Source organism: Thalia democratica, chromosome 2 (genome assembly GCF_965202585.1).
Source record: "Thalia democratica chromosome 2, ktThaDemo2.hap1.1, whole genome shotgun sequence".
Classification (NCBI taxonomy): domain Eukaryota; kingdom Metazoa; phylum Chordata; class Thaliacea; order Salpida; family Salpidae; genus Thalia; species Thalia democratica.
This window is the reverse complement of record NC_139166.1, coordinates 63,386,291-63,401,111: the sequence shown is the minus strand read 5'-3', so window position 1 is coordinate 63,401,111 and position 14,821 is coordinate 63,386,291. Positions and strand designations below refer to the sequence as shown.

The 14,821-nt window shown below is 26.8% G+C and overlaps 1 pseudogene; it reads left to right on the top strand.

Moving 5' to 3' along the window:
* Nucleotides 1-5,583: 5,583 nt before the first annotated feature.
* Nucleotides 5,584-6,880, top strand: LOC145828842 (ATP-dependent RNA helicase DDX18 pseudogene; annotated as a pseudogene).
* Nucleotides 6,881-14,821: the final 7,941 nt, after the last annotated feature.

The following is a 14,821-nucleotide window of genomic DNA, read 5'->3' as shown; positions in this document are numbered from 1 at the left end:
TTTTATTTTTAAATAGTAAATATGTTCATTGTTTTTTCTGTAAAATGTGCTGTTTTTTTATATTACGATTTTCAGCTGAATGTTACAAACTAGGGGACTTTTTAACTTAACAATGCTAAACCGCAGTACCCTCTAAAAAAAGACTACGCGACGCGAATGCAATCCAATCATATAAAGGAGATGCTAATGTGATCTATCGAAAATATAAAAATAGCTTTTAAATCAAGCTCAGTTAGATTATGTATTTTTCGTGTAGTTTTTATAATAAAATTATTCTGCCTAGCCACGTTTATTTATTTTCATATTTGTTAAAAATAATAAACAAACAGATGATATTTAACCATGAGTTCACATAAGTTGTCAATAAGTTTCGGAATAGTGATGGCTAATGACTTACCTAAATGTTTTTACGTTGATCGTTTAGTTTATTAAGATGTTCTTCATTTTGGCTTTTCAAATTTCACTTTTAGAATTAACTGCTTCCTGTCGCTCCTTGCAGATGAACTATTTACCAAGTATAACAGGATTTCAAAATGTTTTCATAATAACCCTTTTTATGAAATAAAAAATGCTTTCGTCCCCTCCGACAAGGCTTTTCAAAAATCCTCCACGTTACGTTTTCCAACTATACTATAAATTATCGTAAAATAACTTTTTAAATTTAAAATTATCTAAAAGTCGTTCCAAACTGTTATCTAAAAAACAGTTTCATTTGTTTAAGTATCATCATTCGTAATTAATATTTGTTAGGCCTAAGCAAACCTGTTGTAGAATAAATAACTTAATAAAATTATTATTGTAAAAAAACTACTAAAATACTATACAAACCAGCTTAAATAAGAAATCTTGTTAAAAATCAACTAAAATTCAAGACCTTACAGAAAATAATGTCTGCAACTGAAGTCTAATCTAATGTAAAGGATGAACTTCATGACTGCTTGCAAGTTTTTCTATCTTTTATTTCTTCTATTTTGGTTCTAAATCAGTCAAATAAAGCCCCAAGTCATCTTCTTAAAAAATATCTAGATTGTATCTGTTGTTTAAGATGTTTATAATTGAACTGATAGCTTTCTTAACAAAATAGCTAGAAGGAAAAGCTATAAACAACAATCTAACTTCCTTCTAAATGATTGGATACTTTTGTCTTAATTTTTGTTGAGTTAAAAAGCTTTCATATCGTTATTTAAAAAAAATTTACTTGAGTTCAATGTCAGTTTGTAAGTTGAAAAAAGTTTCCTGTAAGTCAACATTTACTTTAAAAAGATCCGCTTCGAAGGGATCCATAATCCACTTCAACGGTTAACTGAAAAATTTTAGTAAACCGTTTATCAATATCGCATTTAAGCTGTTTTAGATGAGATGAAAATACTTCTACTTCACCTTCACTTATTTGAAGTTTTAAGTTTTTAAAACTTGCAAGCTGTTAAAACTGATTATTTTTGAAATTTTTTCCATACAGTTCAAGTTGGTTTCTGAAACTGGCTATCTTACTTTTGAAATTTATAAGATTTAAATATTTACCTAGAAAAGTTTTGTTCAGACTGTTGATCTTACCATATCAGTATGACATGTAAACAATATTTTTTCTTTTAACAAGACTGTCTGCCAACACCTTATCCTTTTTAGAAAAAAATAAATAACTAAATTAAAAAAAGCCAAAAACTTTAAAGAGTTTCCTTTTGATAACAATTTCACTTATGTTTACATTATCAACTTATCAAAAACCTCATCATTGTCATTGCACAGCTGTTTAAACAAACAACTTTTTAAATCATGCCTTTTTGTTTTGCTGACAGCTTTTATCATAAAGTTTATTAAGTCATTTAAACAGACGCTCAAACTTTTTGCAACTAAATGTTGGCGATGTATATCGCAATGAACAGTAAATTTTTCAGGGTCTAACTCATTGTAATGTGTAACTAACTCACGATAGTTTCCTATCATAGACTGTGCACTATCTGTTGCAATTCCTATAAGTCGTTTTGAAGGTATTTTACTTACTTCAAAATATTTTTTTTTAATTTTTCAAACACAAACCTTTCTGTGCTATGTGATTCCATTAGTTTAAAGAACGCTAGTTCTTCGTATGTTTTATCAGTAACTCAAAAACGCACGCAAACAAGAAAAATATATTTATTTTCAGCAAAGTGAACTCATCAATCTGCATCGAAAAGAAAATAACTGCAAATCACTCAAAAAAACCTAAGTTCAACACATCTGATATTTCATCTATACTTCTTTACACAGTGTTGTTGGTTAAAGGAATAGAACGTTAAACATTACTGGTAATTTTATAATGATCTGTTTTTAAGACAGGAATAAACTTTTTTTTTTCCCAACGGTCCTTGTTTAGCAATTATGAGAGATAGATAATAAGAAGCTAATTATCCATATTTAATACTTTGTGTAGAGTTATTGAACATGTTTTTGATTTTAAACTGTTTTTTTTTTTCTCATCTCGACGTTTTCTGAAAAGCTCTATGTTCTTATCTACATATTCGAATTAAAGTTTTACCTAAGGGTCAAATATTTAATGGCAAGCGAAAATAAGTAAAATAACAAGATACAAAGTAAAAAATTTATGACTGCCCAAAATTATTAAATCGCCACCTATTTGCCCACTTATTAGTTATGATTTAATTACATTGTCAGTTTTTATTGTGGCTTGGTATATAACATTTTTTGCTGTGAAGTTTCCACCTTTCAAAAGACATTTCTTTTTTTTTCTACAGTTACATGTTTCGTCTTCATTGTTCTTGTTGAAATTTGTAATCTTCTTGTAATTGTTCTTTATAATCATCTTAATATTTGGCAAACAGATGTAACTTAACTTGATGTTGTTCTTGTTGAAGTATTTTTTGAATTTACTGTCTACTCCAAAGTATTTGTTTATTATTTGGAGATTTTTTTGCCAACATTTGTTTTTATGGATTTGCAGTATGGTGGGTTAAACCATATTATTTTTCTTTTTTTTTCTAGGTCGTTTCTTCTCTTCATCTTCATTTTTAAACTTTATTTTGTAATTGTAGCTACTTAATTTTATTGCGTCATTGTAATTTTTACTTTTTTCATTGATTAGGTTTTCATTGCTAGAGTTTTAGGAAAGTCTTTCTTCTATTATTTTAGGAATTTGCTTCAGTTTTGCTGGAGGGTGGTTAGAATTGGAATATATATATATGATTTTCTGTTCTCTTTTCTGTATGGGTGGAAACAATGGTTGTACAGATTGAAGCTTAGGTCTAGATAGTTAATTTTACGTGAACGATTTTCTATATCTAATTTTATTCCCATGTCTTTTGATATGCTTTGCATAGATTTCTTTTTCTCTACATCAACATTACTTTTATTTTCTCTATGACAAGTAAACCGTCGTCGCGGTACAGTCCTGTTGTTCGATTTGGGAGCACATTCTTAAGTTTATGTAGTATGTAAAGACCTACTAGCTCGCCTATTTCTGCTCCATGCTTTCCTCCCATGGTGATGTCGACAAGTTTATTCTCTTATGTGTTGCTTTTTCTTTTTACCCGAACTTCTTCTTTATTATGCAATACTGATTTTTGATTTTATTTATATACATATAGATATTTTTTTTTTTTAAGTTTATGTCAATATTTAGTAAAATAATTTATTACCTGGGTTAAATACTTTAAGTATGAAGTAAAAATGCGTATGTTGTTGTAAAACAATTTTTTAAAGCATCATCAAAAAAAAGTTGTAATTAATGTATTTAAACTTAACTATAACTACTTTTGCATTTTGTGGCATAGTTTTTTTTTTCTGTTTGTTCACAATATAAATGTATATTAAATATTCAAACATGTTTATATTTGATATAAACTATACTAGCATATAGTAAATTGTGTATAAATTTGTGCTAAAATATGAGGCAATATATCTATATATGTAATACATATTTACTTATTTACTTAAATTATTATTTTTTAGTATAAAAAATAGATATAAATTGTAGTTTAAGATTGATACTAGCTACTTGTTTTCAAAGCATTCTATAAATGTATTCATACACTTTTTTTCAACTTGTTTTTTTTAATCTTTTAAACTGAATATTCAATAATGGTAAGAAATAAAAGCAACTTTGAAAATAAAGACTGTAAAGCCACTTAACTTTCAAAGACATTTTAGTTCGACTTGGTTTGTGATATTAAGTCATGTTGAAACCAGTGGGAGTTGGTGACCCAACATCCAAAGTTTCATTTACCCTAGCACGTTCATGCTTTGGGCTTAATTTAAGTGTGACTTTACTATTGGAATTTGACATATTTACTAATTTAGTCTATACTTAGTATTATTATATATAAATAACAAGGCACAACAATTCAGTTGGTTTCTCTATTAAACGAACTTTAATGAACACAAAACTAATTGTAAAAATCACAAAACTATTAAATATGTAATTTTTGTACTAAAAAACTGTATAATAACCACTATAAATAACTCAATAATATTTTAAGAAATACTTAATATTAAATGCAAAAACAAGTGTTGAAAAATACAAGAACTATAAAAGTATGTCACTTATGTGAAAAATGCTTTATATTTAACCACTGTAAAAATACTTTTAATAAATTACTTGTTGAAAATCAAAAGAGCTATAAAAATGTAAAGTAAGAGAACTACCAAATTTACTTTAAATAACAATCTTTAAATCTAACAAACACAATTATATATACTAAACTTTATAAAAAAACTAAACACCAATGTTTAAGTGTCTTTCTTGTAAGCAGTCTTTGCAGCTCCATGTGGGTAAATAATTTAGTTTTGATGTTTTATGAGGTGGGCCATTGGACAAGAGTCAGGCATTCTACATTTAAATGCATTTTTTCAAGGGCTAAATGCAAGTCACAAAGTTTTGCATTATGAAAATTCGCGCGTTGGTCGCTACCAGGCCTATTATGCTGCTGATTAGGTTGGTTACTACCATAATCATTACAAAACTTGTTTTGGTTTTCATGCCAGCCTGCGTTATTGCGTCTCCTTGTTCTATTTGTTCTCTAGAGTGGCTCGCGAGCCCCATAGTCCATGTTTTGTGTGTTATTTAAGTGCCTCTCTTCATGACCTATAAAGGTTGCTGCCATCCTAAGGTGAAATTCTTCAATATTATGTCAAAAGTTTGCCCGGACCTCACTTTTAAGATTATCTGGCGTCAAGTAACAAATGAAAAATTTGACCCTATCATCTAAAGTTGCTTTTGCCCACTTTGTTGCTTCCATACGCAAATCTTGGTATTTTATTGGTGCATTAGACGCTGTTCTGGACCTCAGAATTTTTGGTAGAGGGCAAGCTTTGTCCTGCAGAAAGCGGTAAAAATTATTGTAATTTCTTTCCTGCCTCGAGGTTGACTGCCAGAAGTCTTTGACATACTTTTGAGGCCATTTTTGTAATAGAATTTCGTACTTTGTCTGTTAGTTTCTAATCTCGTACATTTCACATTGGTGCTCAAAATACCCCAATTACATTTTGTATGTTTCAGAAGTTAAGAGGATGTCACGGAACAGTTTTGAGAGGTCTTTCACTCTCTTAAGTCGAGCATATGTTTTATAATCATGGTGTTTATTAGTTGCCATGTATGATTCAATAGGCCCTAAGAAACGACTTATTGGGGAAAAACTAGCATGGGTGACATTTTTTGACGGTAGTATACTGCAAGTGGACATGTTGCTGTCGTCCTCATACAAGCGTAATTTTTCAATCAGTTGCTTTTTTTTCTTCCCTAGCCCTAGTATCTGCCCTAATTTTGGCACGTGCAACTTGCTCACGGAGCTCAGCTATATCAAGGTCCTCGTAATTATCAGCTTGTTGTGTCTGAATAGCATAATCATTGTACTGTTTACCCCTCATGCCAATGCAAATGTTCAATATAGAAATTTACAATGTTTAGTGATTGATGAAGCAGATAGAATTTTAGACCAAGGGTTTGAAGAAGAAATGAAGCAGATTATTTGCTTAATACCTAAGAGAAGACAAACAATGTTGTTTTCTGCTACTCAAACTAGAAAAATAGAAGATCTTGCACGTATTTCATTGAAAAAAGCACCCGTGTGTATTGGTGTGGATGACAAAAAGGCAACTGCTACTGCAGATGGTATAAATCAAGGGTATGCAGTAATAGACTCTGATATGAGATTCAGAGTTTTGTTTACTTTTCTTAAAAGGAATAAAGAGAAAAAAATTATGGCATTTTTTTCATCTTGTTTAAATGTCAAATACCATTGTGAGCTTCCAAGATTGTGAGACCAAGTATATAGCTGTACCGTGTATGTCTTTCTTGGAATGCAAACAAAAGCCAAAAACAAGGACGAATACTTTCTTTCAATTTTGTAACTTAGAAAAAGGAATTTTGCTTTGTACTGATGTGGCTGCAAGAAGTTTACACATACCTGCAGTTGACTGGATCGTGCAATATTCTCCTCCAGATCAACCCAATGAGTACATTCATCGTGTTGGCAGAACGGCAAGAGGTAAAAACACCAAGGGAAACGCGCTTTTGTTCTTGAGACCTGAAGAAGTAGGATTTCTTAATTTTCTAAACGAAAGAAAAGTTCCTGTTAAGGAAATAAAGTTTGACTGGAAGAAAATTGCTAATGTTCAAGATCAGCTGGAAAATTTGATCAAAATAAATCATCAGTTGCAACAATCTGCAAAGGATGCGTTCAAAAGTTTTGTTCGAGCCTATTCTTCACATTCATTAAAATCTATTTTTAATGTTAAAAAACTTGACCTTGGCAAATTTTGCAAGTCTTTTGGATTTGCAACTGCACCTTATACGGATATAGGAGTGCATAGTAGAAAAATGGTAAGAACGCTTTTTGTGGACCTAAACATAGAAGGATTAAAAACTAGTTTTGCTATTGATACATAGAAGAAATTTTAGAAACAAATTACATATATTTTTATAACATAACTTAGTTTTTAATTTGAATTGTAAAATAATTGAATTGTTTATATAGATATTAGTTTAAAATATGAAAACGACTTAAAGCTTTTTTGTTCTACCATGAGTTAGGTTTATTAAAATTAGAATTTTTCTAGAGATGTTCAAATAAAACGTTATTGCTTCCTTATAATATTCCTTATTTTGTTCTAATTTTATAGTTAAATTTTGTATTGTGTTAACAATTAACACCTATTATATTAAAAAGCTAGCTTTAACTAATTTATTTTCATAAGTATTGTTAAGTCGATACTATATATTATAATAATGATGTGACAAATAATAACTTGAAATTAAACCATATTATGCGTTTTATATATTTGTAGTACCTCTAGTTTTCATAAATCACTTTAAAATAATTAAAAGTTTGTTTCTTTTTTGTTATTGAAATATTATCTTTATATATGTCACTTATATCTGTTAATTCAAAACTATTTTTATGGAGTCTTAAGTTGTTGAAAAAAAACTTCGTTCTTTTAAGTATTTAAGTTAGTGGTATTAAGGCCTTAAAGATATTTCATAATAAATGGGTTAATTCAAAGGTTAAGGTAAGAAACATATTTAGAAAAATGTTAATACTTTTCAACAATTCTTATTTACAATAGTAGTTATTAAATAATTCTTGAACTGTATACTAGTTTTATCTCGTAAGCTAACAGGAGTTTTATCTATTATCATCAATCTTATTTTATAGACCTTAAAGTACTTTAACTCAAACATAAAGTTTGTTTATAGAGATGTCTATTGTTAATAACTCTTGTAATTTGGTTGCCTATGTTCAATATGATTGTGCACATTGTGAACTCTTATACAGTGTTTATAAGCGTCAGGCTGAAATTAATTTTGTTTTCTAATTGGCAAAATGACAATCTAAGTAAGTGACTCACCGATCTTGCCGCATCTTAATTATCATCCGACTGTTTATTAGTTTAAAAAAGGTCTGGATCTGGTGAATAGCAAGCTAAACTTTCTATAAAAACAAGTCATTCTAATAATTACCGTACAAAGTTTTAGTGTGTTTAACAATATTTTGTCTTGTTAAACTTATTGCCTTAAAAGAATTTTAAAGGTTGAAGTAAAAGCCAAAACTAAAAGATGATATTTATTTAGAAACCTTTAAGTTTTACAGAAAACTTTATAGACGTAATAATAAAAAAATATTTATATTGTTTATTGATTGGAGACATAAATTAAAAAGCTTTAAAATTGAATTTCAATGAGTACTTTTAACAAAAGCGAAACTAATTTAGCAGAAATTATATATTTTTTAATTGAAGGTAATTTGTTAAGTTAAGTAATATTATTAAAAGTTTATATTGATTATACCTCCAATAACTTTAAACTTGACAGACATGCGTTGTTAATTCTAATACTAAATATTTTCTTATATAATACATAACCACAACTGTTTTGCAAAGCTATTTTGGTTAAGTAAGGATTATTCAGTTTACAGTTATAAACTACCACTGTATACAACTAGTAAGGACTTTATATGGGTAGTTTCGTTAGTTGGGTACTTTTAATTGAAGCAATTTTGCAAAAAAGAAAGGCTCTCATACTTCGATGACGTCATTTCTTATTTTGGGTAGTTTTCTTTTAAAACTTATAGAAAAAAGTTACAAAAATACGTCGCGCTGAAAAGTTATTTGAACAATTCTACAATAAATTGCTTCATTATAAGTCGTACTGCTTGTTTTTGGAGCTTTATTTTTGTAAACACAAGAATAAGGTGCACTGCCTATAAGAAATACACTTTCTATGTGATTTTTACTTGTTAACAAATACAACCACATGCATAGAAATATAAGTTTTAAATTTATCTAGCATGATACAACAAAACTTCTTCTATATAATGATTTTCTTATTGAAATGTACATGATCAAAGAATATAATAATTAAAGGCATACATGTGTTTAGCTAAGCTAAAACAAGGAGTGATCAACCAATTTAGTATTAAACTAAGTTTAAATAGATTACTCACATTGTGTTTAAAAAACAAAACCTAGTAAAGTGTTAAATTGTTGTAAGCTTTTTAAGCTCATAAGCTAAGTTTTTATTTTTAAACACAATGCGAGTAATCTCTTTTCAAACTTAGTTGAAAACTTAACCGGTTAATCATTCCTTATTCTAGTTTACCTACACATATATGTATCTTAAATCATTATATAAATTGGTCAAGTATGAATAAATTTATTGTAAAAAAAAAAGAGTTTAACTAATTTTAATCACTGTTTATAAACAAGCATGGTGTAGTTCGATGATTCAAAAATTCTTTCTCCACGATATTTTAATCATCAAAATTTTAAGCATTTACTTTTTTTTTATAATTTGTTTTCAGAGCTCAAAGTTTTTACGGGAAATGAGCTTTTATGAAAAATATAATAAAGTCAAAAGTTTTTTAGCGTTCTTTAGCTAATTTTTATAGACTTTTGGAAACATATTTTAAAATCTTAAACTTAGAGTATATATTTTGTTTACAAATAAAATGAGTGTATTCTATATGTTGAACTTTATGTTAAACGAAATAAACTAACAAATAAAATAAACTAATACATTTCATTTTACATATTTTGTAAACATTCTTAACATACAGGTATCTGTGTTTACTGTATATTAACTAAAACAAAATTATCTAACAAATAGTAGTTTGCTAAAGTCTATAAAGATTTGAATTTTAGGCTGTTTGATAAATAATAAGCAAAATAACTAATTTCTTTGGCTAAATCTAAATTATATTTATGGTGTAACTCAAAGGTCGGCAAACTGCAAACGGTGAAGTGTAAACGTGCAAACAGCGATCGTACCTATGTGCCTACGAAAGTTGTTATGCTAAATTTACAAACAAAACTTATATACCGAGTATAACGCTAAAATTTTTTGTTGAGTCAATTTTTCTTATGATTTTTTACGGCACTAATAATAACAAACCAAATGATTAACTGAACCAAAAAATCTACAAACTTTTATTGCAAAATATATTAGTTTAAAGCGTTTTCAGGTTCACTTTGTTTTACAACATAATAACAGACTTATAACATAAACATTTTCTATCTCGTTTCTATCATTCAAATGTTAAAATTTTTGATTAATTAAAATGATTAAGTTAAAAAAATAAAATTTATTTTTAACTATTAAAATATTTATAGCTAAAATGAGTGAAAACACTTTCAACCATATTGCCATGCATTTAGTAAAATTTAAAAAATGAGATTAAGAAAAACTTCAAGAATGTAATAGAATAATGTACTTCAAATCGTATACTTCATACTTCAGAAGCTAATTACTACATTACTTGTAGAAATGTTTAAACATTAATCATAAATACATTTAATTAAGACTAAACTGCCTCAGTATTGACACTTTTTTAAAATAACTTCTAGAAAAAAAAACATGATGCAGACGTGATATTTATTACAAAGATTGAAAACAAGTAAAACAATTATACGAGTTTTTAAATTAAAATTTTTTAAAAAGTAAACACTGTCTGAACACAACAGTTAAATCGCAACAAAAGTTATGAATTCACAAATAGTTCAACTTTAAACTGAACCGTACTTAATAAAACTTGAAGCAGTTTTTTTTTTAATTTTGGTCTTTTACAAGGGTCTTCTTGCTTTGTCTAAAAAATTTTATATAAGAAATTCACTCATTACAAAACATATTTTTGTTTATTTATTTTTAATATGTTTCGAGTACCAAGAAACTACAAAAAGGTTTATAAATTTTTTAGAGTTCTCACAACACATCTTTAAAAAAGTTTTGAATAAGCTATTTGTTATTATGTAAAAATGGTTAACAAAAACATCTTTATAAGTGAGTTAATTTAGAACTTCTTAAAAAGATATTTTCTTGACTGAGCAAGATAACCCAAATTAGAGACCAAAAATGATCTAAATCTCAACTAATATTAAATTTATTTAAAATAACAAATTTACTAACCAATAAAGTTTAATAACTAAAGAATACTAAAAAAAAACAGTTATAAAATATATGTGTTTTTTGAGAAATGAGCAAACTAAAAAAAAAGCTGAAATGTCTCTCATTTTCTATGGGCTCTAGCACCAACCATTAAACCTAAACTCAAAAGAAAAATACATAAATGGTTTTACCTGCATTATTTAGGTATAAAATAAGATTTTTTTTTTAAAACAATGAAATTGTTTTTTTTTTGAAATGTTTGCTTCAAAAAAAGACTAAACTTTTTCATTATTTTTGAATAATTATCGTGTCAGTATTTAGTAATGTTCAGTAACGTATTTGGTCAACATTTTTGAAAGATAAATAAATATTGAAGTTTTTTATCCTTCAACCGTGTAATTGTTTAAGTTATATTCTTTAAACTTAAATTTTATATTTTTATTTGTTTATTTATTTAAGTTTATATTGAGTTATTTAAGCCGTTCAAGAAAATTAATACTAGATTGTAGAGTTCAAAAAGGTAACTGTTTCATTTTTTTCTTTTAATTTTCTTAAAATTAAATATAGATAAAACATATTCATTTGAGTATCGAAACTTATTTTAGACTTATTATGTTTACTTTTTATAAAACTTATTTGAATAAGCATTAAGTCTTATTTTAGCCAAACGTTTAAGTTACTTATGCTATTCAGGCCATTTGATGGTAATTTAAAATTTTGTTTTACAAACTCAGGCTGACTCAGACTTTTTTCTTTTAGAATTTTAGAATAGTCTATACAAACTTCAAAAGTTCAAGTTTTGCTTTTTAACTTAATTTTTCATTAGATTATGCTTTGGAACTTTTTCATAAATAGTTTGCATTAGTTGCAGTTGCTATCTTTCAAGTCCTAAAAGAAGAGTGAATTAGTTTTAAAAGCAGCGCTGTTATAAATGAAGCTCACTTGAACCTAGAAATATTAGTTGTTTGCATAAAGATTTAGCAGTATTAATGATTTTTTTTGTTTTTCGTTTAATAAATAAAACTATCTTTTGATTTCTTACTTATTAACAAAAGTTTAAAATGTTTTAAGTTCAGTAAAATTTATGTGTTATGAACTAATTTAGTTCAATAGTTTATATTGAAAAACATGTTATATAAAAATTTATCATTGTATTAAATACTTTCAATATTACTTAAATAAACTTCAAATACTTAAAAATATTTCAAGCTCTATAAGGCAAGTTCATTTTTAAAATTGCTTCAACATAGCGATTAGAATGTAAATTAACCTATCTAGAAAAAAACAATTTCGATATTTTTAGCATTTATTTTATAGCTAAATAATATATAACATAACTAATGTTATAAATTAAATACAAAATTAGTTATATTTTACGAAGTGTACACACTTTACTAGTTAAATAAAAACAGTACCTTTGTGTAAGTTCTATGTTTATTAACGAAAACTAAGTAGCGTTTGTGAGTTGCTTATGTTTAAGTTATACATCATTTTGTTGCTTTGATAAAATTGTTTTAATAAAATTAACTATTTGATAATAATTCGAAGTTTAATAAACGTATCACATGCCTTTAAAAATATTTAAAAGATTTAACATTTTACAAAAAACTTTTATTTGTAGCCTTTTACCAATAATAAAGACAAGTAAACATTACAAAGCATTAAATATTTAATATAACTATTTACTGTATGATTTTAAGTAACTTTTTAAACAAATTTTTAACACAGTTTATTTTCTTTAAAACTTTTTTGTAAAAATACGTAGTCATAAGCAAAGACAAATCAGTAATAGTTTCTGTTTATTTTTTATATATAAAAATTATTTTTTAAAAATCGCTATTTTTTCTTATAACTTTATGTCGACAAGCAAATGTTTTTTGCTTAAGTAACTAAAAAAACACAGTAATTACCATTTTAACAGTGTAATATATATTTTAATATTATTTAATTAAAAGCTTTATATTAAAGTTTAAAAAACGAAACGTTTTGAGAGCCGATTTGGATAAGAAATACATAAAGTTGTTTATTGTTTATCGTTAGTTATACTTTAAAGAATCTAATTTTGCAAGTAACATTAAAAAAAGATATTACGTTCCAACTATTCTTTAGCAAATTATTTAGTTTCAATTATATCAGTTACTGTTAATCTTATCAAGTTATACTGAAATTTGATATAAATACTAATTTTAGTAAGCTTCATTAATAAACAAGCATCTTTTTACTAAGATAATTACTAATTATAAGCACTTCCTTATGCTAAAACTTCTTTGTGGCGATTATATATATATATAGCTAGAAATATTTCAAAATAGTATACCATTAATACTTTACTAGAAGTATGTGTATATCAGAAGATAATAATAATTTTTTTCTATTCTTAATGTTTTTAGTCATTTATTTTTTGTCAGATAGTTAAAATGACATGTTTTAATTTTTATCTTAGTTTAATATACATTGTTTGGACTTACATGTACTTTAATAATAAAATCTCCAGGTACATTAAACTAATAAAAATTCCAATGGCAATTACATGTTGTTCACAGTTCTTAGATTTACAGCTTAAAAATTCTTAATAGTGTAAAAAATAAAGATAATCTTAATTTTAATGAATTTTTTATGCTTAAATTTTTATTCCAACAATTTTTTGTTTTAATTGACTCATATTCAAAATTTGCAGTTTCTCTTGTATTTGTGCAGATTTGAACGACTTTTGTTTATAACTGGTTGCAGTGTTAGACGTAGACTATGTCGGTACACCATCTATATGTTGATCTGTACATAAAGTTGCAATATATAATGATAAAAGTAGTCATAAATATAAATGTGATCTTGAAGAGTTTTCAGAAACTTATTTCAACACTCAGTGTTTAATATTTCTATTTTATTTTAACATAAGTTTGCTACTTATGAAAAGCTTATAAGCCAAACAGATTTCAGATGGAAACTTTGCAGCTTATTAACAGCTTAATGTTTATATTATTAGTATTTGCTTTATATACATTTTAATATAAAAACTGAACAGTTTTTCATTTTTAATTAAAAATTTTATGTTGTGTTTCTGCTAAAAATACTGAGTTAGTTTTTGCAACTAAGTCTACTTCAGATTAAACAATGTATAAGTTAATTAACCTACTTGTATTGTTTTAAATGATCATCGCTATTTGTTATAAGAAGAAGTTAAAAAACTTATTACTTATTAGTTTTTGAAAAACATAATAAGAAAATAAATATTTGTGCTACTATTTCTTTTGGTTTTTTTTTCACTCAATTTGTCTAGTTTAACTTAGTATAAAGGTGATATAAGTTTAAATATAAAAGAATGTAAAGACTGAACTTTTAAACGTTTGAACAAGTGGTATTTTTTATTAATAAAATATATGATAATATTACAGTATTTAAATATTTATACATATTTATCAAGTTTTACCAGTTTTATTAAAAACATTATTTTAACAAAGTATTTTATAAGTTACTGAAAAATGAATTCACTTACAACCATTGCCCCGAGTGAACTCAATGATTATGGCGTCATATGTAGGCAAAATAGCGACGAAAGCTTTCCACAAATATCCATGAAGCACCACAGTCGTCTAGTAATGAATCAACGACAACCTGATTCAAACTGTTACGATCATCAGCAAGCTTATAAGGACCAGGTGCAACCAAGTCAGCTTCGAACAGGTCATTACCCGATCAATGCTCAGTTAACAGATCCGAATTTTAATAGTCAAGGTGATGGTAGTTCAAATTGTCACCAACCATCATATGAGTCTGGCAGCCAAGACTTTTGCTTTAAAAATGATGATCAGTATAGCGAAAAAGGTACGTCTTTTCAGAATAACTGTCAGTGTGTCAGGCAAGATTTGTATCCTCAGGACAACTACAACATTCATAACCAGCAGCAACAGTTTGATAGCAGTAAACTTATGCGTCAGCAACAAAATTCTACAT